The sequence below is a fragment of the Hyaena hyaena genome, unplaced genomic scaffold (genome assembly GCF_003009895.1).
Source record: "Hyaena hyaena isolate Hyena2069 unplaced genomic scaffold, ASM300989v1 scaffold_24, whole genome shotgun sequence".
NCBI classification, from domain to species: domain Eukaryota; kingdom Metazoa; phylum Chordata; class Mammalia; order Carnivora; family Hyaenidae; genus Hyaena; species Hyaena hyaena.
This window is the reverse complement of record NW_024080656.1, coordinates 3,479,930-3,502,079: the sequence shown is the minus strand read 5'-3', so window position 1 is coordinate 3,502,079 and position 22,150 is coordinate 3,479,930. Positions and strand designations below refer to the sequence as shown.

At 40.1% G+C, this 22,150-nt stretch overlaps 1 protein-coding gene across 3 annotated transcripts in view; it reads right to left on the bottom strand.

The window, feature by feature from the left end:
- Nucleotides 1-21,748, bottom strand: part of RHOH (ras homolog family member H) — a 36,721-nt gene extending 14,973 nt beyond the window's left edge. The window contains exons 1-2 of one of the 3 annotated variants that reach the window (XM_039226967.1): nucleotides 21,666-21,748; nucleotides 12,239-12,433 (exon numbers count right to left, since the gene is read on the bottom strand). The gene's annotated coding sequence lies outside the window, so the exon portion shown is untranslated. The remainder of the gene's footprint in view (nucleotides 1-12,238; nucleotides 12,434-21,665) is intronic. The other 2 variants (XM_039226968.1, XM_039226966.1) reach the window with 2 other exon arrangements.
- Nucleotides 21,749-22,150: the final 402 nt, after the last annotated feature.

Sequence of the window (22,150 nt, the reverse complement as noted above, 5' to 3'; positions counted from 1 at the left end):
GCAATAAAGTAATTTGCCCACAATAACAAGCTAGTAAGGAGGGCTGCAGTGGCTTGAACCGGGCAGTCTAGCCTCTGAGCCCACTCATAGTGCTGTGTACCTCCCCTCCCACTGCCTCTAATTTGGGGGAAACCTACCTACCACTGCAATGGCCAGTTGATTGGCATGTTGAAACAAAGCAATCTCCTATGGTCTGAATGTTTGCGCCCCCCTAAAATTCATATATTGAAACCTAAACCCCAAGGTGACGGTATCAGGAAGTAGAGGCTTTTGAGGTAATAGGTTATGAGGGTGAGGCCCTTATGAACGGATTAGTGCCCTTATAAAAGAGACCCCAGAGAGCTCCCTCACCCCTTCTACCATGTGAGGACACAGTGAGATGGTACTATCTATGAACCAGGAAGCAGGACCTCACCAGACACCGAGCCTGCTACCACCAAGATCTTGGACTTCCCAGCCTCCAAAACTGTGAGAAATAAAATACTGTGGTATTTCGTCACAGCAGCCTAAACAGACTAAAACACAATCCTAAAATAAAGGTAGAAGAGGGGGAGAAATAGCTGGAAGAACACTTTTCAGCTGGTAAATGACTTCTTTCTTACCACAGTCCTTCCTGATTTCTAACAACATTTTAAAGATTTCTCCCTTAAGCATATATTCTCACCATCGGGAGATGTGCCAGAGTAAAATCTCTGTGAAAGGCAACTTGACAGAAGCCAGTACCTGCTCAAGGTATTCTTCACGTGAGGCCAATCACTTTTTAACCTCTCTAGCCTATATGACGAAATTTAGTGTCAGTAATAATGTGTAAGACTTAGGAACAATCATTATTTTCTCGATCGATTCTTTAGCTTTAACACAAGTAACAATTCAAAGAAAAACTAATTTCAATTTTTAAATTATTCAAATGTAGTAAAGTGTTTCGTGTATGAACTAAAACTTGCATTTATTTTTTTAATGTTTATTTATTTTTGGAAGAGACAGAGTGAGCAGGGGAGGGGCAGAGAGAGGGAGAGAGAGAATATCCAAGCAGACTCCGTGCTGTCAGCACAGAGCCTGCAACGGGGCTCAGTCCATTGAACCATGAGATCAGGACCTGAGCCAAAATCAAGAGTTGGACGTTTAACCTACGAAGCCACCCAGGTGCCCCTAAAACCTGCCCTTATTGATCAAAAATATTATACTTTGCAGTTTGTGCTCTGCCTCACTGTTTTAAATTAAACACAAAACTCCAAGAGGTCACATAGAATGACACAATTGAAGTAAATCAAGTGCTATTTCATAGTCTCTGTAATCATTGTGCAATCATTCTTTATTTCTCATCTACTATTTAAGCTCAGGATTACGTAGTGCCAGAAGGGTGAGAATCGCAATCTGCCTGTAAAGTCGGCTCTAATGAACCCCATGCACACCACTAAGAACTTACTCTGATTTTATCACTGCCATCACACCACGATAATTAATTTCAGACCTACGTTGGTTTTATTTTTGCTTCTAAATTCTCTACAGATGATGAGCTCCCTTATTACCTGTCCCTGGGGTAGACCCCTTCCACCACCCTCCCTTTGGTATGCGTTGCCACTAGCTGCCAAGATTTTAAATACATATACCTTTTAACCCGGCAATTCCAATTCTTTAAATACATTATCCTGTTGTACCTATACAAGTAGTCAAGACGTATGTGCAAGAGCTTGCATTGATGCATTATTCATAACAGCAAGAAAAGAACTGGGAATAACTGAACAGTCCATCAAAAGACACCAGTTAAATTAATTCTTCCATATCCAGGCAGTGCAATCCAATACAGCGTTAAAAATAATTAGATCATCCTGTATGTACTGAGAAGGAGGCCTATGATACATTAGTAACTGAAAAAAGCATGCAGTTGAATAATTTGGTAAAGGGTCCCATTTATGAAGAAAAGTAAATGTACGAGCTAGTTCTGGTGCCCCTAAATGCCCAGAATGCTCAGAAGGGCATTGGTCCAGGCAGAGACAAGGTATCTGTGCAACAGTGAGCCAACCGCAGCTTGCCATGAATTCTCTGCTCCTTTTACACATGACCCTCTACAGATAAAGCTGTAGCGAAGAAAGAGCAGCTATTCCTTAATTGTCGAAGGGAGGAAAAAGAATAAAGAGAAATGATGAAATGATCTAAGAACACAAGTTTGTACAGCTTCTCTTAAGTTGTTTAAATCCCCTTTTGTAATACAGATGTATGTAATTTTAGATGAATTATATTTCAGACATAATATATAATAGTAGGATGAAATATCTCCTTAGATGCTCAAGTTCTGATCAAGGACTTACAGACACTGGGAGAAACAAGCTTATAATGACCCTGAAACTGTCAGGATCCTCCAGAGCAAAATTCTTTTTCATCTGTTTAATTCATCTCTTATGCAGATATAATGTTCTACTAACATTAAGCTCCAAATTCACAGAAGTCTGAAAAAAATGACATGATATCTGCCTTTAATTGCCTTTAAACTAGGCTACTTTTAAAGAACCTACTGGGGACAAAGATAATAAAGAAAATGTTAATATAGTTTAGACTAGGCCTAGAGGTCTGTTTTTTAAAAAAATGTCTTACTTAGTTAATAATGTCTCTGACCCTCACTTTTTTTTCTATAGAGGAAACGACTTCATGGGAAAAGGGACTGTGATCGCCATGCAAAGGCAGAACGCTCGGGCTGTGCTTCATCATAATAAGTTCCCATAAAGCTGAGACCTTAGAGAACACAATCCTACGTTAGAGAGAAAAGAAGCAACATCCTGCATACAAACGACCTCATGCTCAGCTTTGTCCCACAGAAAAATTAAAACTTAAAGGGACAAGTGCTATAATAAAGGTAAATTCAAAATGCCAAGAGAGCACTGAAGACAGAGAGCACTTACATCCTGGAGGGTGGTGGGGATGGAGGGAGTGGAGAGGAGTGACATTTGAAATGGTCTTGGAGGAGGGAAATACAAGAGGAAATGCATGTGGGAAAGGTCTTTGCATTTGGAGCATAGAGAGTTGGCTTTTGTGGCTGAAGCACAGACGGGAGGTGAGGTGGGAAGGGACTTTGGGGCCAATGTACTCCATGGTAAGTACAAAATAACCTCCATCCAGCCGTCTCTCTTATTACCTTTCTCCTAGTCACTGTCACCATGTCCCCTGGCCATTGCTGCCGTCTCTCCAGACAGTGTAGCATCCCCCAAACTCTCCCTGCCTTCCCTGCCTCAATTACCTGCAGCATCCTGTTCTCATCTCCTGAAATACGATCTCTCTTGCTCTGACATTTCCTGGTCAAGTTTTGTCTGACCCAGAGCCCAGCTCAAATGCCACCTCTCCATAAGGACTTCCAGAAACTCCCAGTAAGCATTCGTTTTCTCCCTTATTTGAGCTCACGTGTCATCTTTAAATGTGTTTACATTTACTTTTTTGAATAGTTAATACATGCGTGTAGTAAAACTCAAAGAGCACAAAAGTGAAAAATATGTCTCCCTCCTACACCTGTCCTCCGTGGCCCCAGCCCATTTTCCCAGAGGCAACCAGAAACTTAATAAGGTTTCTCATGCATTTTTCCAAAACTATTAAATTGCAACAGGTTTTCACCTGCACACCTGCATGAATGCATATGTGTAATTGTCCTATAGACACACATTCTTTTTTTTAATATGCAAACTACAGCCTGCTCTACTGTACTCCCTGCTACTGTGTCCCCCAATAATATATCATGAAACTTGGTCTCTATCAGCAGGTTTTGAGTTGCCTGATTCTAAATTCCTTAGGTAGAGGACTAAGCAGGTCTTTCTCAGCTATGGATCAATCTGAAGACATAAGTATATACTAAACATACATGGAGAATCAGTGCGGGCTTCGACTTTTCCTCACTGTGTTGTAAGTAGAGGCTGCTTGCCATGGACAGAGCTCTGGACTGTGAGTCAGGCTCCAATCCTGGCTGTACCACTGACTATGTGACCTTGCTCACGCCAGCCAGCCTGTCCAGACTTTAGTTTCTTCATCTGTGAAATTAGGCATTGAACTTAAAATGGGCCCTTCTAGTACTCATACTTCATGTTTCTATGAAAGCACTGATAACATATGCTGCTTTGAGAGCAGATGTTACCAGAAAAGAAAAAAAGGAGCAGATAGCTCAAAGTTCCTGCTATGATGATCTTTCCCTGTTTCCAGGATTTTCCTTTTACCTTGCTTTGCTCCTCCTTCCTCCTCTACTCCTCAAACTTGATCCAGAAGCATGCATGCTAATAAGGACTCAGCATGGGCCCATAAGCCAAACTAAGCACAGAAGGCTCAAATTGTCTGATTTCAGGACTGTGTTCAGCAGCAACTGCCTTGGATTTACACAAAATACAAAGAGAATTTGAACTTCTTTTCCTGGAGACATGTCCCAGGAAAATTTAGGGTTCATTGGCCTAGTCTGTGACAGAGAGGACTTACAAACACTGAGTGCCTTAGCAAGTTTTCAGAGACTGAAGAAAACACCTCGCCCATTTACAGACCTTGGCAGCAGAATAACTAGGTGTCCAAGATGGCCAAGGGCCCAAAGGTGAGTGTCATTTGGGCCCCACAAACTCCTTCATTTCTCTAAGTTATCCTCAGGGCTTTCCTGAACAAAACAAAAACAAAAACATATTCTACCTCCCAAATGCCCACACCAAGGACAAAAGTTCTGAGGCCTTATAACAGCACTCCCCACAACCTTAAAGCAATCAAATATTGAGGACCAGATGCCCATGGAGGAGCAACCAGTACAGGTCCCAGCAGGGAGAGACATGCTGGAAAATCATCTGCTCTTGACAAGGGACTTGCGGCTCTTTCTAGATCATCCAAGGCTCCTACCTGGAGTTCGATGTTGACCCTTTATTCCAACTCCCGTGTCTGCACACAGCTATCATCAAAGTCTTTGAAACCAGAAGGCATGAGCCTAAATCTGTTTCTAGCAGCAGAGACTTTCAGAAAACACATTGACTTGCCATTTCTGTTCATTTTTGCCCTCATTTGTCTCTACTTGTTAAATATATGACAACTTGCCACATAGAATAACTTACCAAAGGGGAAGAGGAAAGATAATACCTTCTTATCATCAAATTCCTTATTATTTTAGAAAAATGCTTAATAATATGGAAGAAGGTATATGACAACATTGTTCCTTTTTTTAAAGTAAGTTCAAAACACTATGTGCAACATGAGTCTGATTTTTCAATAAAAATAGGATGAAAAGTAAGTAACTATATCAAGCTGTTAACAATATTCTTATTGGTGCAATTATAGATTTTTTCCCTTTTTTGGTACCTATCTGTAGTTCCCAAATTTCCTTCACAAACACATTGCTTGTGTCACAACAACAAGGAGGTGTAAAAATAGCTCAAGATCCTTTGTAAAAGCAAATATAAATGTGTACTGCAGTTGCTTCCTGGGTAGAAGTAGCATTTGCTAGTATTAGTGGAAAGGCACTTTTAAGAAAGGACGGCTGTGGCATAGGAGGCCTGCATCCTGGGTCAGGATCAGCCTTGTACTAAAGAAATGATCAAAATACAGGAAGTTCATTAGCCAAGATTTTCTCTCAACAGTGCGCATATGGACACTGCCCAAGTACAATTCTCAGACGTGCTTATTTTCTGTTTCCATGGATGACCAACCATTCACTTTTGGATTACTCTCTCTTCATCTAAATTCAGCTTCTTAGGACATGATCTTCTGGTCATCTTCATGTACTAGGCTACCCTAGTCTTGTCTTAGTAGTACAAATGCACCTGAAATTAGTTTCAAGAGACAATAGTAAGACTCCAAAAGGAACCACTCTGGAAATCAACATTCGCCAACCTTTCTAAGTCCATAATCCCAAAATCAACTGAAATGTAACAGAAAGAAGGTAATCACCTAAACTCATTTCCATCTTCCTCTAACCACCTCGTTCTGTTGCACATTATCTGATATCTGGTAACACTCAGAAATAGTATGCAGGCATCCATCAGAAAACGTCCTTTATCACTCTACAAGTGCTTACCTAGTAAGAATACATTTGAAAACCTCCCAGTGAATTCTTCAGTGTTCCATATCCCGTGAAGCTTTACCAGTCTGTCGCAAAGGGTGTGTGTATCTTTGTGTGTGTGTGCAATCAGGAATCAAGAATGAGACTCACTCACGCTCGCTATTTTTCTAAAATAAGATCCGAAGAAACTTCACTACCATAGAGTCAACCATCAGTGGATAAGCCATGACCCTTCCTTTTTGCATCACTGGGCCTATAATGAGATGCGGGCTCCCCTTATCTATCACAGGAAAAGTCTGTATCTCATCTTCTCTCTCTTTTTTTTAAAAATGTTTTATTTATTTCTAGGAGAGAGAGAGAGAGAGAGAGAGAGACAGCGTGAGCAGGGGAGGGTCAGAGAGAGAGGGAGTCACAGACCGAAACAGGCTCCAGGCTCTGAGCTGGCAGTCAGCACAGAGCCCGGCGCGGGGCTCGAACCCACGAACTGCGAGATCATGACCTAAGCGAAAGTCGGACGCTTAACCGACTAAGCCACCCAGGTGCCCCTCTCATCTTCTCTCTTTAATGATATTCTCCTGCTTGAATTCCAGTGTCACTGTTACGCATGCACAGAACTGAGTATTCTGGATGCCTCATTTTGAAGGACTATAGTTCAGAAGCATTTGATAAGATCCCCACAGCACAACTTTCAATCTGGGAGAATGAAGACACGTAGCTCAAGGGAACCTTTCCCACAGGAAGATGGCAAAGGAAGTAGCTCCCCAATCTGTCAGCAGCAGCTGTCACTTCTGCTGATAAGAATCCCCTGCAAGAACATCTTGACCCTCAGGATTTCCAGCCAGCTGGCACAGAAGGCATCCAGCATGTTCCCTTCAGGGAACAGTCTTACCACAAGGTACTCGCCTACATGGGGTGACATGACATCAAGGGTGATGAGAAGTCCCCTCCCTACTGAAACATCTCTCCCACCATTGGAACAGCCTTTCTTTAGAGGCTTGGTGCTTTGGCAAAACGTGAATGTCCGTGGAAGGTAAAGCCCTTTTCACCATTTCCACGTTTATATGAATGTGTGTCCAGTCTCATTGTTTCTTCAAAGCCGGTTTTGATTGGAAAAAGGTTTGCAAGACACAAAAACTGCATATAAAAAAAGGTAAGACATCGGAGGATACATATTATTGGGCATAAATCCCGTCTAAGTCTGGACACCTCCTAAATTAGAATAACACTGGGGGTCCACCAGTTTTCTATATTGTCAGTAGATGGGTATTCTGAAGTGTCATTGATCTGAATTCACAATAATATCATTCATGTATTCATTCCTCCAATATGTGCCGCACTCCAACTATATGCTGGGCATCACACTAGGTGTTACACAGGGAGCATGTGCTGAGGAATTCTAATCCATCCCGAAGTCAAGTGTCCAATGTATGGATGAGCATCACCTGAATTCATAATACTGATCATGACTAAGGTGTTAAGGAAGTATTTGGTGGGTTTTTAAAAAAGTTTTTTAATCTTTATTTTTGAGAGTGACACAGAGACAGAGCGTGAGCAGGGGAGAGGCAGACATAGATTGTAAAACAGGTTCCAGGCTCTGAGCTGTCAGCACAGAGCCCAATGCGGGGCTTGAACCCACTAACTGTGAGATCATGACCTGAGCCCAAGTCAGACGCTTAACCGACTGAGCCACCCAGGTGCCCCAGAAGCATTTGGTGTTTATTCACTTCATTTGTTATCCGCCCACAGCACTGTAAAGCACCATTAGCCCTGGGAAGTATCATTATTCACAATTTATAGATAAAGCAATCAAGGTCCAGGGAGGTAAGGTCAATCATCCCCATGTTTGATCATCATCACAATTACCCTGAGAGGTTGTTTTAAATGTTTTCCTTGGACCCTCATGAGGATATTCTTATTCAGTAGGTCTGGGAAGAACCAGAGAAACTATTTTTAAAGCCCTAGATGACTCAGAAGCACAGTCAGATTGGAGAAACGCTGTTCCACAGCTAAGCACAGCTCCCTCAGATAGCTAGCTTTACATTTGACCTTCACAATTCAGGAAGTAAGGATTATTATGTTATTATCTCCATTTTACATATGAATCAGCTTCAACACACAAAAAACAATCAGCCCAAAAGACAAAATCTCTCTCCATTTTCTTTCTTTTTCATCTACTATAAACAAAGCAATAGAACTATCATAATTGATCACCTTATAAACAATCATTTATGACATCCCTGTTTGCAAAACCTCTTTGCAGTAAGAGCAATCTAACATAAGAGCAATCTAACAACTTGCTATCAGCCTAATAGAATTACCCCAATATATCAACCAATGTCTTTCTTCGTCAGTGCGTTTGTGTCACTAAAAATAATGAATATTAAAGACACTTCAGAGACATAACACCTATATAATGGATGCACATTGTTTGCATACTGAATAAACTAATTGTAAAAAGGTATTTTTAAAGTTTTTCTTAATGTTTATTTATTTTTGAGAGAGAGAGAGGCAGACTGCAAGCAGGGGGAACGGAAAAGAGAGAGGAGGACACAGAATTGAAAGCAGGCTCCAGGTTCTGAGCTGTCAGCACAGAATCCGATGCCGGGCTCGAATCCACTAACAGCGAGATCATGACCTGAGCCAAAGTCGGTCACTTAATTGACTGAGCCACCCAGGTGCCCCGAAAAGATATTTTTAAGACAATCAGGGAAATATAATTATAGATTGGGTTTTAGAAAATTCCAAAGGATTACTACTATTTTTATTAGGTGGGATAGTGACAGCATGGTAGTGTAAGAAAATACTCTTGATTTTAGAGATGCATTGGTGGGGAAAGTGACATGATGTCTGGGATTTACTTTAAACTAAATTAGCAAAGAAGAGAAAAAAGGATGAAACAAATGTGGCAGTATCTTGACAATAGCTGAATTTGATTGATGGGCATAGAGACTTTTAGATGTATTTAAATTTTTATAATAAAATAATATAACTTTAAAAAAAAAATCAACACACTCATTTCCCTAACGTGTCAATATTCCCTTGTAAAGGTGAAGTCTTGATGCCTATTAAGACATCTTATCAGGGGCGCCTGGGTGGGTCAGTCAGTTGGAGTTAAGCATCGAACTGACTGAGATCATGACCTCATAGTCTGAGGGTTCAAGCCCCAAATCAGGCTCCGTGTTGACGGTGTTGAACCTGCTTGGGATTCTCTCTTTCACCCACCCCATCTCTGACCCTCCCCTGCTTGTGTGTGCCTGGTCACATGTGTGGGCTCTCTCTCAAAAATAAATAAATATGCTTTAAAAAATAACGTTTTTTAAAAATGTATTTATTTTTGAGAGAGAGAAAGAGAGCATGAGCAGGGGAGCAGCAGAAAGAGAGGAACAGAGAGAAAGAACCCCAAGCAGGTTCTGCGCTGCCAGTACAGAGTCCACTGAGGGGCTTGATCTCACAAACTGTGAGAACATGACCTGAATGGAAATCAAGCGTCGGTGGTCCAACCGACTGAGTCACCCAGGTGCCATCCAAAATAACATTATTAAGAAAAAAACCCATCTAGCCAATAAGTATAATTATGTATCAGATATCCCCTGCACACCTATTTTTTTCTCATTTGTTCTCCAAACATGTGTGGGGTTTTTTCCATGTGATGGTCATGGAGCTTCTAGTTCCCAAGTAAGGCCATTCGATTTTTCTCTTGCGAGTAGATCCCGATGATGCTAAGTATATTTATGTTAAAACACAAACACAGTGGGTTTCAGAACAGGAGAAAACAGAATTGCCAACTCCTTATTGGCTCTCATTTTATTTATTGATATTTATTGATTATATCTATTGTTCAGCCACGTTTTATTCACTGTTTCCTGGATGCACAGCACTGCACCAGGCACAGTAGGAGTTTCCTTGGAAACTGTCTTGGAATTTAGCCTATGGTGGAGACAAAATACAGGTGCTAGAGTCAGACAACAAGTAAAGACACCACGTACACCGAATTATGTCATTGGTGTACACCCCAGAATGACACAGACCCAAAACAAAACAACAGGATTTAAAGAGGAGGGAGGTGCACGTGGGCTGGGGGCACTGTCAAGAATCTGGGAAAGAAGCAGGACTTAGACGAAGCTGTGAAGGGAAGGGTTTGAAAAAGTTGGAGAGAGAGGGAAAGGCCTTCCAAGCAAGTAGAACCACCTCAGGACTTCAGAGGTAGAGACTTTGAATAGGGTCTTGTGAGAAAAAGAGTTTGATGGGTAACAAGGGAAGGAACCGCATGTGCAAAAACACAGATGATTGAGGGGCGCCTAGGTGGTTCAATCAGTTAAGCATCTGACTTTGGTTCAGGTCATGATCTCATGGTTTGTGGGTTCCAGCCCTGCGTCAGGCTCTGTGCTGACAGCTCAGAGCCTGGAGCCTGCTTTGGATTCTGTGTCTCCCTCTCTCTCCGCCCCTCCCCCACTTGTGCTCTGTGTGTTTTCCTCTCAAGAATGCATAAATGTTTAAAAAAATTTTTTTAAACAAAGCACATTATCTATACAGTGGAATATTACATGGCAATGAGAAAGAATGAAATCTGGCCATGTGTAGCAACATGGATGGAACTTGAGGGTGTTATGCTGAGCGAAATAAGTCAGGCAGAAAAGGACAGATACCATATGTTTGCACGTATAGGTGGGTTAGGAGAAACTTAACCAAGGACCGTGGGGGAGGAGAAGGGGGAAAATAGCTGGGGAGAGGGAAGGAGGCAAACCATGAGACACTCTTAAATGCTGAGAACAAACTGAGGGCTGATGTGGGTGGGGGAGAGGGAAGGGGGGTGTTGGGCATGGAGGAGGGCCCTTGTTGGGATGAGCACTGGGTGTCATATGGAAACCAACTTGACAATAAACTATTTAAGAAAATAAATAAAAGGAAAAAACAAAACAAAACAAAAAAACACAGATGAGACCAAAGATGTGTTAGGGACCAAGTAGATCAATGTGCAGAGATCCCAGATAATAGTTGAAAAAGTGGTAGGAAATGAGAATGAGAAGGCGGACCTCTTTCCTGTAAGGAATTAGAAGCTGATGAAGGCTTATGGGTAGGGAGATATGTTCAAATTAATGTTTGGGGGTAACTGGTCCAGCTGTAAAACATATCTTTGGTTTCATTCAATCTACAAAATATGTGTATTACAGGCCCAGGGTACTAATACACAAAGATGAATAAGACACAGTTCCTACTCTTAAGAAATTCACAGTTGAGGGGTACTCAGGTGGCTCAGTCAGTTAAGTGTCCAACTCTTTTTTTCAGCTCAGGTCACGATCTCACAGTTCATCAGTTCAAGCCCTGTGTCGGACCCTGCACTGACAGCACAGAGCCTGCTTGGGATTTTCTCTCTTCCTCTCTGGCCTCCACTCTCAACATAAATATTTTTTTAGGGGCGCCTGGGTGGCTTAGTCGGTTAAGCGTCCGACTTTCGCTTGGGTCATGATCTCGTGGTTCGTGGGTTCGAGCCCCGCGTCGGGCTCTGTGCTGACTGCCAGCTCGGAGCCTGGAGCCTGTTTCAGAGTCTGTGACTCCCTCTCTCTCTGACCCTCACCTTCTCACGCTGTCTCTCTCTCTCTCCTAGAAATAAATAAAAATTAAAAAAATATATATATACTAAATATTTTTTTAAAAAGGAGCTCACAGTTTAATTACAAGATTGTGTAAGTTGTTCGTTAATTTAATTTATGACATTGTGGCAGGCATTGTTAGTTTTCTATTCAATATCTATGTCTCTCTTTGTCATTAGTAATAGAATCCAATTTTGTTTGTAAGACTACGTGCAGAGCCTCAGGAATGGATCATGTTTGGTCTAGGCCAGTATTTCTCAACCTTTTTTTCATGATCATCCCCCAGAGCATTTTTAGACACTTTTTTCCTAATTGCCTCACCCATGAAATTTTAATACCATATATATGTCTGTTTGTGTATTATATGTATATTGGTATGTATCTATATATCTTTTTACATAAAAAGAGTTAAGATTTTTCTCTGCCTCTTCTTTCCACCAAAAAGCTATTATCTTCTACCTTAGGAATGATATCATAAGCGCTACCCTACCCCACCCTTACCCCATACCCACCCTGTCCTGTCTCTCCCTCCCCATTATGATGCATGGTCTAAGGCAGTGATAACAATTCTATTTCCTGTTTCTCTACCTGCCTCGAAGCTGGGCTGGTTATGTAACCCGGTTGTGGTAATAATACAGAAGGATACCTGTTTGAGAGGTCCCTGAAGACCTTCTTGCTCTCCTAGAACAAGAGACAGCCAATGCCAAGTTAGCTTCCTTCCGTCTCCACCCAGCCCTACACCTCTCATGGATGTATGAATACACAGGGCTCAAAGCTGCAGCAACGATCTCGTACCCACAATGGAAGAGACGAGAACTGCAGAGAGAGCAACACGGAGCCACTGAGCCATTAAGCCCGTGACAGAGAGAGAGACATTTAGACTTCTTGTTATACAGGAGAAATTAATCGGGATTGTTTTTCAGTCACTGTTAGTCAGGTATCGTATAACTTGCAGCTGAAATCATTACTAACTGACACGCCTCACGGACAGTAGCTGTCCTCACAAGACCTTGAGTTATTGTTAAACCAAAGCCACACAGTCACAGGCAAAAACAAGCAAACAATGTAATCAAGAAGATTACAAATCAAACAAACTTGCTCAAGTTTAAAAGGAAAATTCTTTCTTTGCTAAATTAATCAAATTTAAAATAATTTAAAAATATTCCAAGTAATATTTGGCATTTAAAACTAATAAACTTTTAGATATATTATCGTGTAAAAAATGGCCATGGAAGGCAACAACGTAACTTTCTTACATCATACCAGAATGAATACATCTATGATTTGCCTAGTAGGTATGCCTTTCAAAATATTTAAAAGTCAATTATTTCTAAATTAAATATTTAGATGCATTAGGAAAATGTGCTTCTTAACGGATACCTTTGGGAATCTTTTCACATACAAATTTTTAAATAGTCATCTGTATTCATCAATTAAATGTTTTATACGTTGCTTAAGCTCTTATTCTAGCTAAAGTTAATTCTCTCTTATTTTAAAAACATAAGCCACCCACAAGCCTATTTAATAACTCCAAGATCTCTCATTAAAAGTGATTTTCTATGGCTTATCAAGTTTCAAAATATGAGACTTCAGATCCCTCTAAATCTAAAGATCCTCTGAATCTTAAAAGATAAAACTTAATTATAGGCTTAGGGCTCTCAAAGTATTGGGTTCTCTTCAAAATGTCAAAGTAATCCTCATATCAAAATCATTTTACTAGTTTCATTATTAACATAACACCATAAATTGACTTTATTTTAATAAGGAATTTGGACCTTTTCTTATAAAACTAATACGTACTAATTATAGAAACTACAAGAAAAATGAAAAACATTTTAAAATTATATGCACTCTTACCATACACTAGATGACAATTTTTAACATGCCGGCTTAGTTTCACATTCTGAATTCATGTATAAAAACTATATATAGGCCTTTTTAAACAAAAATTTTTACTATATCCTCTAATTTTTTACTTGTCATTATTCTTCCAAAAATATTTTAGGGGTGTTTGGGTACTCAGTCAGTTAAGTGTCCAATTCTTGATTTTGGCTCAGGTATTGATCTCATAGTTTGTAAGATCAACCCCTTCATTAAGCTCTGCAGTGACAGTACAGAGCCTGCTTGGGATTATCGCTCTCCTTCTGTCTCTATCCCTCCCCCACCCACATGCATACTCTCTCTCTCAAAACAAATAAACTTTAAAAAAATATTTTAATAACTATTAAATAGGCTTAAATATAATGTATTTCTGTTGGACATTTAAACTGATTTTTAGGTTTCTCTATTATAAAAAAACTTTATGTTAAAAAGCTTTCATTTTATAATAAAAGACTTATTGTTTTCTTAGGAATAATTCTTTTCTTAATTTTTTTTTAATGTTTATTTATTTTTGAGAGAGAGAGACAGAGTGTGAGTGAAGGAGGGTCAGAGAAAGAGGAAGACACAGAATCCGAAGCAGGCTCCAGGCTCTGAAATGTCAGCACAGAGCCTGAAGTGGGGCTCGAACCCTTGAACTGTGAGGTTATGACCTCAGCCACCTAGCCGACTGAGCCACCCAGGTGCCCCAGGAATAATTCTTAGAAGAGGTAAAAGGCTATAAACATTTTGAAGCTATTCATTCCTACTGCCCAGTTACTTGCCATTTTTCTGAAAAACGGCCTTTCTATAGCCATCTAAAATAACTCAAAATAATAATTTGGAACAGAGCCTCCTAAGTAGTGAGAAGAAAGGTCATTCTACTCTTTTTCCCTGACCGGCTAGTGATATTGTTTGTAAATTGTATTTTGGCCAATATTTTATAGGAAAAGAGAAAACTTGATAATACTTTAAAAGTTCCTGATCAAACTCAGAAAGAGTTTGTAAAGGCAACTAAATTTGTTTTTGTTATTTATCCTGCGTTTTACCTTAGTAATTTATTTGTTAAAGATCAAGTATTAAAGAATTGTTATGCATTCTCAAAACTGGCAAAAGAAAGGAAAAGAATTATGATTAGCAGATAAAATAATGCATATATACCTGTTGAGGCATAAAACCAGTCATGACCAAATATATAAAGGAAGGAGCAGTAACATTTAAATTCCAAATAGCATGAATGAACGTAAGAAAAATTTTTAAATATGATCATTTCAGTAATCCAAAGAAAGGACTAGCTAACCAGAGGAAACTTGAAAATAATATAACTTTGAAAAATTAAAATAAAATAAGTTCATAAGTTTGGCTGGCCACAGTTCGAACACAAAATTGAGCATAAGCTAAAGCCGAAAGTGCTGGTGATTTTTGTCTTATGAATACAATTGCACAATCTAGTTTCTAAACCTAAAGCCACTGGAGTCTAGCCCCTGTTGGAAGAGAAACTTTTATTTTTCCTTCCGTATATATATGTGTTGGGTCTTTCCTGGATGTCATGTCAAATGGGTAGCCCTTGGGGAAATCCAAAACTACTGGTTTGGGTTTTGAACTTTTGGTCCAAGTTTTACATAGAACTCCTCCGCCGTCATGCAAAAACTATCCATGTGTTCTTATGGCTCTAGAATTTAATAGAAACATTGCCATCATTCACATTTTAAAATTGCTTTTCCTGAGACATAGAGGATGGAAACAAAGAAAAGATAGCTATAGGACTCAGCAAAGAGACCCTAGTTACTTGCCCTTCATTAATTCAAGTGATCCATTTAAGCATCAGCTGTATTCCTATTCCAGTAGGAAGCAATGCTTACTTTTGAGCTTCTTTCTACATATTTTGCACATTTTGGAGGGAAAGCACTAGCATGATGGCTTTTTTTAAATGTAAAAACTTAATTAAATTCTGACAAATAAAATATATACACATATATTTAAATTAAAAGTTATATGCCACATTTGCTACAATGAACATTATTGCCATTATATTTTTTTAAAGTCCACATTACTACAGATATTTCTCTGATATTACCAGATATTCTGCATATAGGAATATAGTGACAATATTATTCTAGCAGATGTAGGAAATTGTGGTACTGTCAACATGTAAGATTTTTCTGCCTTTTCCCCTCCTATTTCCTGTATGTACGTCCAACACCCTCTTGTGCTCCCTTATCACAAGCAGAGGAAGAGAGATACAAATTTCGGCAAGTTACTGGCCAAAGACATTGGAGCTTAACGAAAATCAGGTTTTATACAAAAGAAGTATACCAACAGGGTTTCTAAATCCTTTAAAGTTTCTTATAGTTGATGGCAAAGTTTTATATCATTTAAATTTGAATTCAAATATATGGCTTTCCTTTTCCTTGTTAGAAGGAACAATCGCAGGCATTGTTGCACTTCTCGATCATAGTTGAGATCACTTTCAGTTGGAACAAAGCCATTTTGTGGCTGAGAAGAAGGTTCACGTTGGGATTTATGTGTTCAAGAGGGCTTAAGAAGGTGACAGCTCAAATACCAATGGGAAAGCAAAGGAAAAGCAAGGGTCCTGCCGCAAAGAATGGATCCTCTGAAAGAAAGCAAAAGCATCAAGGAAGACATACGTGCCAGTCAGTTCCCTGCATCAGCAACTAGATTGCTAGGCATAAGGACACAGCAGGGAGAGCAGCCTCCAAGAGACAGGCGAGATAGAGGGTTCGCTATCGGCCTTTGGCGTACGTGACTATTTCTGTTTTGTGGGCTGTAACTGAGAATTCCATGATGCAGTATTATTATTAAAATGCATTAAATGTACTACATTACAATAAATTGATTACATTGAATACATTGAATTGACATTGGAAGGGTCAAGGGTGTACAACATTAAAACTGGTTGTAGAAGTCGAATTGCACTAACTACTTGAATATATTTGTCATAGATATTCTTTTTCTACCTGGAAGGAGATGAACAATCCTTACGCTGTGCTAGACCAAGAGAAGTCTGACTCCTATTTCACAATTAATCTAGCCAATTGCACATACTTTTCCCCTGGAGGGCTGAAGATGGGGTGCGTTTTCGCTCCCCATCCTGTATCTGCCCACTCTATGAATATGACACAATAACATGGTCTTATCACTTTCAGAGTTGGCTAATTTAAAGAGTTGGGTTTCGGGTAGATCTCCAGACCCTGCCTGAGCCCTTATCACAGTCCAAGCAGACAAGAGATTAACAACGCCATGACCTTTCCTCCAAAAACACCCAGTTCCCCAAATTGCAAGTGAAGTACCCACTAACAAAAGACGGCCAACTGGGCTATCGTGGTTTAAGGCTGCACAGGAAAAGGACTTATCTCCGAAGTCATCAGGGCCCAAACAGATGTTCAGCTTCAGATAGGAAAACCTACGTTTTGTAGCACGTTACACACTGGCTACGGCCGTTCGCCCCAAAAAGCAGCCTGACTGCGCATCCAGTATTCACTGAGGGGGCGTCAGTCGGCCCCACACCAGTCACCATGCTCAGTATTTACAACCGGCCTGCATTTCTTGTATCGTGAAAGGAAGCACATGACTATAAATAAGCATTAAAGTAGAATTTTGAGAGACTGCTTTCCCAGATGGGAACTAACTCTGGCTTCGCTTAAGAGAATGCAGAATTAAGGGCTTAGAACATGAGTCATACACACTCTCCAGCCACTGTACACGTTTACTCAAGCTGAGGATCCAATACTATGAAACTACACGCGCATCTGTCATCTTGCCCTCATTTAATCCATCAACTGGAGAGTCAGCATTTCTCTTTGGCAGCTAAATCCAGCATCAGCAATAATCAGAACTTTATCAACCTCTGCAAGGCCTCCTCTGCTATACTGACAGCCTCAGAGGAGTTCTTCTTCTTCTTTTTTTTTTAATGTTTATTTATTTTTGAGAGAGAAACAGAGTTTGAGCAGGGGAGAGGCAGAGAGAGAGGGAGGTACAGAATCAGAAGTAGGCACCAGGCTCCGAGCTTTCAGCACAGAGTCCGACGTGGGGCCCAAACTCACAGGCCATGAGATCATGACCTGAGCTGAAGTTGGACGCCCAACCAACTGAGCCACCCAGGTGCTCCCAGGAGTTCTTAATATGAGGATTCTGGACTACTAGGGGGCCTTGGATGGGTTTTCGAGGGCCCCCAAATCTCCTAAATTGTATGGCAAATATACACATTCTTGTATTCCTGTGCTTTTTTCCTCAAGGATTTTGGTTCTCAACAGATTCTCAAAGGAATATCTGAGCAAAAAAGTGATGAGGAAACTCTGAAGTGTAAGCCAATCAGTCCATGAAAAAAAAACCCTGTTAAGTGAGGAATAGGGTAGCTGGCAGGTGCACTCTTACACATCCAATGGACCCTGAGTTGTGCCTGCAGTGCTAAGAAGAGTTGCGATTTATTCTTGGTTTAACTGGCCATGTCCCAAGAGAATAGTGAGCCTGGTGATAGGGAATGTGAAACATTTTTAAAGTAGAAGAATCATCTTCAGTATAAAGTTAGAAGAACTCACGGGTGCCTGGGTTGCTCAGCAGGTTAAGCATCTGACTTCGTCCAGCTCAGGGTCATGATCTCACCATTCCCAAGTTTGAGCCCCAAGTCGGGCTCTATGTTGACAGCTCAGAGCCTGTAGACTATTTCAGATTCTGTGTCTCCCTCTCTCTCTCTGCCCCTCCCTCACTCATGCTCTGTCTCTCTGTCTCTGTCTCTCTCTCTCTCTCTCAAATATAAATAAACATTTTTAAAAATTTTTTTAAGTTGGAAGAGCTCAAGATATGAAAGGCTATTTGAAAGCTTACTACAATCACTAAGGCTCTTCTGAAGCCAGGTGAAGCAGATAATCTCAGTAGCATGGCTCCTGCCCTTGCAATGTCATTTACTTTCAATATGTTTATTTTGTGATGTGTTGTTGTTATGACACATGTCTAAGTGTTATTACTATTTTGAGTGATAAAGTCCTTAGACACACATGTAAGTGTTATTACTACTTTGAGTGATATTTAGAGTACTACACTGCATCAAAAATTAGACTTTCTTTACTTCTTTAATGGAATGTTATCATACACTGAGGCCCAAAATATTTTCTGGACATAGTCCCACTTATTCTACACACATTTAGTCTTAGTTACCACCTTCCAGTGGTCTGAACTAGAAAGTCTGTGGGTCCTAGATCTCCCTATGACCATTCCTCTCTGTGCCACCTGCTTGTAGTTCCCTCGTTCACAGCTGTTTCCAGTGGGTCCAAATGCTTGACAAAAGTCATTTCGCGGTGGAAGGGAATTTGGTGGTACAAACTGTATTTCTTTCAGGAGTAACATAAGTACAGTCTCCCGTTTTCAGTTTGTTTCTACAGACTCAATACAATAACTTGTCCCTTCTGGGCTTTTTCTGTTGTCATCTCCTTTACGTCATAAGCCCTTAGATCCTAAGTCTCAAGGAAATAGCCTCACCCCCCAAACACACACACACACACATGCACACGTTGATGTACATTCCCTCAGCCAATCCACACTGTTACCTTTAATCTGGATCTGCAGACCATTCATATCAGAAACTTTATGGCATCGTAAGACTTGTTAAAAATGCATATTCCTGCCAACCCCAGACCAACTGAATCAGAATCCATGGAGGTGAAACCTAGGAGGCTGCATTTTTTAACATGATCCCCCCCATCCATCCAAGTGACCCATAAATGCACTAAAACTTGAGAACCCATGATTTACAAGAATCATTTCCTCTCTGACTTGAGCTCCCTTGTTTTTAGATCTAAATAGAACTGTTTTCACATCCATCATGCTCATCTCAGAGAACAGCTTCTCCCTGTCTTTTCCTAAGAAATGCCCTCTCCTCTTTCTCTGGCCTTTGCCAGTTGGGTGTTTTTCCTCTGGGTTATTTCTCAGCCTCTGTAGTCTATGTTAGCAAATCTTCAGTACCCAACCAGTCATTTCTTCCTCCTTTCTGAGCTGCCCTAAAGAAACCCCCTTAGCGACGCCTGGGTGCTCGGTCAGTTAAGCGTCTGATTTCAGCTCAGGTCATGATCTCACAGTTCCTGAGTTCATGAATGCGAGCCCTGCCTCAGGCCCTGTGCTGACAGCTCAGAGCCTGGAGCCTGCCTCAGATTCTGTGTCTCCCTCTCTCTGTCCGTCCCCTGCTCGCTCTCTCTCAAAAATCAATTTTTAAAAAAAATTAAAAAAAATTTTTAATAATAATAAAGCAAAGAAACCCCCCAGACCGCCAAAAACTACCACTCCAGACCGCCTGCGTCCAAACTCCCTTAATAATACCCTGCCCAGAGAGTCATAGTACACATCTGCATGTCAAAGGCAAACCTCATCTGGTCCACAAAACTGCTCATTCTTCTGTTTAAATGTTAAAACTACTTAAGTTCACTCATTTAAGGCTTTCTCAACATTTTTAAAATGCACACACCACTACTCCAATAAATAAAGTAAAAACAAAATTCTATCATTTCACCATACTAACCCCCCAAATGCTTGCATTGTTTTGTACTCACATTTAATCTTCATTCATAACAAAATCAGAATGTGAAATTTTTCTTCCTGTTTTGTTCTAATCCTGATTTTCTAATTTGACACAATACCAAATATATTTTCATATAACTACCGTAAGTATTAACTGTAATGACTACAAACTATTCCATGGCCTTTACACTACCAGAACCATTATTGCTTAGTTGGGTTATTTTCTGGTTCCTCTGTTATAAATGATAATACAGCGAATGTGTTCCTGCATGTTATATATTCCTTCTTAGAATTATTTATTTAGAATAAATTCCCAGGGATAGAATTGAGGGATCAAAGTGTATGTGCATTTTAATGGCTCTTGACACATTCCCACATTGCCATATTTGTATTTTACACAGCTCTGTGAGAGCAGAGCATGAGGATAAAATATTTAAGAGCCTTTCCTCAAAAAAAGTGTGGGGAGATTGATTTATGGTGTTTGCCAATTTCCATGGTGTAAATATTTCTACCATGGCCAGTTTCAAGTCACGAACTTGAATGCAGAGTTGGAAAGAGGTGTGCTCAGTAGCACACTATTATATAATGTTTCCATCATACAGATAAATTGAAATGAGTTCAAGAGCATAAATAATTAGTAAAATGTAGTAAATAAAAAGGAAGTAATGAGTTCTGAATATTTATTACCTTTATTTTTAAGATAACGTATTTAACTGTGAGTTATAGAATTCAACAACTGGCTTGCAAAATTTCTGGAAATCTTACAGTCAGCTCTTGCAAACAAGTGCAGGCAGGCTCTCGCACACAGCTACAAATATCTCACTTGATATTTTGTAAGAGCGTGGCTTTTTTTTTTCACTGAAGCCATTGAAAATTCACCCTATTCCCATCTGTTGTCACAAACAATAACCATGCATTTAAGTTAGCAAGTTATGCAAATATATGATGAATAAAGCATAATGTAAAAAAAAAAAAATAGAGCAGGAGGTCTATCTGGGTCAATTAATTCCACCCAGTCTTCCCCAATTTGAACAATATTCCTCTATGTGCTCATTTACCAGTGTTTTTTCATGGGGTCACCTATAGCAACTACTCAATTATTTATTACCTCAAACAATGACTGAGTGGATGACGATACACAGTTCTCATGGCAAATGTGATGAGAACCATACTGCATGTTACTTAACCACTCTCTTCCTTGGTTTTCTTTTCTACGAAATGGGGAAGAGGTCATTGCTGACTACAGTTTTACAAGGAACTAAGTGTAGCGATAAGAAGACTCCAATTTATGCTCTAAGAAGCAATTGTGCGCTCTGTAATACTTCGAAATTTTCTTCCAAAAGTAATTCATTAGTATTGTTTTACTGGAAAAGAGAAATGGAAGAATGATTTGGTACTTTCTCCCTTGAAAGCAAATTCCTTTTTTGGGGCTTTCCCTGAGTAATAATGAACAGCCTCTACGTGTATATAACACTATAGAATTTTGAAAGTGGCACCCTATCACTTGAGCGTTAAATGTAAATATTTTGATGAATGCTGTAAACATACTCAGACCTTTAACAACACTCATCCCATCCCCAGGGATTCTCTTAAGAAATAAATTCAAAACAACAGAAAACACTTGTGTCGAGATTAATCACAGCAGAGGGAAGGTCATTTTGCCCCATTTCAGCACTTATGTAACTTACCATCTTGGTGCCTGGTGCCCCGGTGGAAGAGTTATGGATTAATGCCTCTCAGATATTCACCTATAAGTGAACTGCCTCCAGGTCACTTGGGGAAAAGGGTTTATATTGATTATCACACAGATTCCTGGTCCAAATCTCAGGGCTGCAATGTGATACATGGGAAGTGCTAGTGTTTAAAAAACTCCCCAACTGGTTTTGATGTCCAGCCAGCTTTAGGAACTACAATTCCAGGCCAGAACCAAACAAATCACATCATCTCTGAACAACTGTCCACATCCAGGGAACAGTACATCTTCTTAAGCAAAATACCCAAGAGGTTGCTTGGGGCTTCAAGCAGCTGTTTGAGTCAAATGACTAAAAAGTCAAAGGAGAAGCCTTTGTTTCTGACACCCACCCACCTGCTTGTACTCACCCTTTCCATCTCAGACGCCCTCCTTTGCACTGCCCACCCCAGCACCCCCCACTGTCATACTCCCCTTTGGCAC